This window comes from Paramormyrops kingsleyae, chromosome 2 (genome assembly GCF_048594095.1).
Source record: "Paramormyrops kingsleyae isolate MSU_618 chromosome 2, PKINGS_0.4, whole genome shotgun sequence".
Lineage (NCBI taxonomy): Eukaryota > Metazoa > Chordata > Actinopteri > Osteoglossiformes > Mormyridae > Paramormyrops > Paramormyrops kingsleyae.
The window spans coordinates 33,003,724-33,006,852 of record NC_132798.1 but is presented as its reverse complement, the minus strand read 5'-3'; the positions used below and the strand labels follow the sequence as shown (position 1 = coordinate 33,006,852).

Sequence of the window (3,129 nt, the reverse complement as noted above, 5' to 3'; positions counted from 1 at the left end):
TGAGCAGAAGGGCGGTCAGGGTTATAAGCTAATTTTGGGTCCCGGATTCACTCCCCCCCATTTACCTTAGATTTTAGCACGGGTCCTAGACTTCAGAAAGGTGGGGGCTGCACTGCCATTGCCTCATACTTCAAAGGTTGAGGGTGGTATGTTGTCCCCCCCCCATACTGGATAAGCAAATTGAACTTTATATCCTACATTTCAGACAACCCCACTCTGAGAAGGCTGTTGCTAAGGTTCCCACTCTTGACAGTTGTGGCTACATCCAGCAGGCTGTGGGTTCACAACAGAAGAACAATCAGGGCACCATTGATCTTGACCTTTAACCTCAACCCCATCAATTGATCATAGGACACAATGCAATGCATGGTTTTAATGCAATAGCAACTGTGCACAGATTATACATAATTTGTACTTTTAAACACTTAATTCCAGAGGAGTAAATACTTATGCAGAAGCAGTTCCCTTGTCATATGGAAGCTATGAAGGTAAACCTGTAGTGTAAAGTATTCTGTAGCCATGACACTACACTGGCAGCACAATTAAGACTAACATTCCAGAACAGAATCATGCCAAAAACAGGTTTGAGGTGCTGCAGTAAGGATTTTACTTCTGCCGACCGGTAATCAATTTACAGCATTTACAAGAACTGAATATTTTTTGGCACTTCACACAGAAATGAGCTGAGGAAAGAGTTCATTAGCAAAGAGGTCATCCCAAGACACGTCGGAGCATAGGGGAGAGGAGACGTCGCTGAAGGGAGAGAGGGACTGCTCATAGCCCGAATCGCTGTAGCCATCCATCAGGCAAGCGGCGTCGGGGGCGCTGTGGAGGGGGGAGGCAGAGAAGCAATCTACCCTCACTTCTGGTAGAGCTGCCAATTCCTCAGGCTCATCTTTGACCGAAACAGTCTCAACCAGCAGCTGGTTCTCCGGTGCCGCTGTGAAAGCCAGCTCTTCCAGCTTCACCGCAGAGCCGACCTCGCACGGCTCTGTGCAGACCTCCACAGACTTTGTGTAGACGTGGTCAAAGTAAATCAGTTCATTAACGGCCTCCAGCTTAACTGGTGACGACCCCACAGGTGGAGTTGAGGGGGGAGATAGTGAGTCCGCCATCTCTTCTGCAAACTCCTGCAGGTCTTCGGAGCCCGGGTGGTCGCACTTGAACAGGTCCGGGTTAAGGATGTCCAGAATGCCGAGCAAGAGATCAGGCTGCAAGGAGGGGTTAGCGATTAGCTTGATGCACAGCAGGACCATGGAAGCTCACATTAACGGGACACATGGCTCACCTCAGAGCCTGCAGGAGCAGGGCGGCAGTCATCCACGTGGAGCTCCTCGGTTTTGGAGACGTCTGGGCCTGTACCTTCTGCAGAGGCACACGTAGCCTGAGTGCTGCGGACTCAGAAGACCCGGTCGCCAAATCCATGTCCTCCACGTGGACTGGCAGTACCTGCACCTGGAAGTGATCAAACCGTGACAGTCGGTGGATCAGATCGGGGGGCGGCGGTGAGATGGAGGGACAGGCAGCACAGCCCCCCCCCCTCCCCCTCCCCCTCCCTCCCTCCCTCGTTTTACAGGCGCTGGTACCTTCTCTTTAGCATCGAGTGCAGCCAGCCCCAGCCTCTGACGTAGTTCCTCATTTTCCGTCAGTAGGCCATCTGTCTTTTCACGCAAAAGTTGGTTCTCAATGTGCAGTTTCTGGTTCTAGGAGTAAACAAAAGCAGCCAAAAGCCAGTGAGATGTCAGCAGCCAGTTAGTGACCCACATCTGAGACACATCTATGAGGTACCGGCACTAGTTAACGCTACGCAACTTTACAGTCACTTCACAACCATCAAAAAAAAAAATAACCACACACCCCCACACTCACTAAAAAATTACCTCCAATTCCATCTCCAAAACTTGCTGCTCCAGTTCTCCCATCTTTGCCTTTTTTCTGTCCCTTGCGGTCTGTGCAGCAACTCTGTTCTTTAGCTTCCTGAAAATTACAGGAAAAAAATAAATAAAATTCAAGTTTTTCACGTGGCCGCTACGGGTGTTCACAGCGACTGCGCAGTTCGTAAAGATCTTGCCATGTAAACGATACTCCAGCCAAACTCTGCCCGGATACAGAAAGCGGACGTTTTAAGAACACTGCATCGGCTGGGGGCACATTTTAAATTCAGCGCTAAAATAATGAACAAGTTAATGACATAATGAAAGTTAAAACCCAGAAAGCCATCCTATACGGTAGGCAAAAAGCCACCCCCGGAGAGCATCGAGACCGGGCGCCAGCTAACCTCCGGAGAGCTTTCTCTTCGGGGCTCAGATGCGTGAGCCGCTGTCGCTTGCGGAGTGGCGGCCCGCAGCCATTTGAATCCGAGTCGGAAGAAGTCCGGCCGCCTGAGGAAGATGGCAGCACCACCGACACCGGCCGGGTACCGAGTCCCCCCGGCGTCACGGCGGCCCGCTTGCCAGAGATGACGAGCACTCTGTGTGCGCCCCCTGATCCTGCAGCCACCACCACCATCCTCTAAATAAGACCTTCAACGATCACCGGGTGCAACAGATTTTAATAATCATAAACACCAGTTTAAAAGCTGCCACACTCCACACTAAGCGCTTCTCTTCGTTTCTCTCCTTTAGGATTCGCCCTACATTCTATTTCTACTGTCGTGGTGACACGTGATAGGTCGGCGGGACGTGTGATGCAACCAAATAAGAGCTGTTGATTGGCCATGCAGCTGATGAAACTTTTTATCAATAGCGCCGTCACCGTATTTACCGGTAAATTTGTGATCTATGAAAGAGAGTCGGAGGGGGCGCCGGGAGAGGGACAGGGGGACAGAGAGGGGACATGGTTAAGGTCAGCGGAAATTTTCTGAGCTCTTTTGGGAAACCCCCAAAGTTATTACCACTCAGTGGTTTCTATGTCTTTTTTCGTGTAGGCTCGGGGATTCAGAGTACCGCAGATTGAATGACCCTATAAAATTTCATTTCGTTGCATCATTTAATTCTAATTAATTCCCCACAAGAAAAAAAGACACAAACAGGCCGAAGCTACCCAGAACAGGAACACAAATTATTTTCAGATTGTTTCCGAATACATCAGGAGGCTTTTCGTGTAACTAATGTAGGAAAAAGGAAAAAA

General features: G+C 49.9%; 1 pseudogene; it reads right to left on the bottom strand.

Moving 5' to 3' along the window:
- Positions 1 to 358: 358 nt before the first annotated feature.
- On the bottom strand, positions 359 to 2,676 carry LOC111844127 (uncharacterized; annotated as a pseudogene).
- Between the last annotated feature and the right edge of the window lie 453 nt (positions 2,677 to 3,129).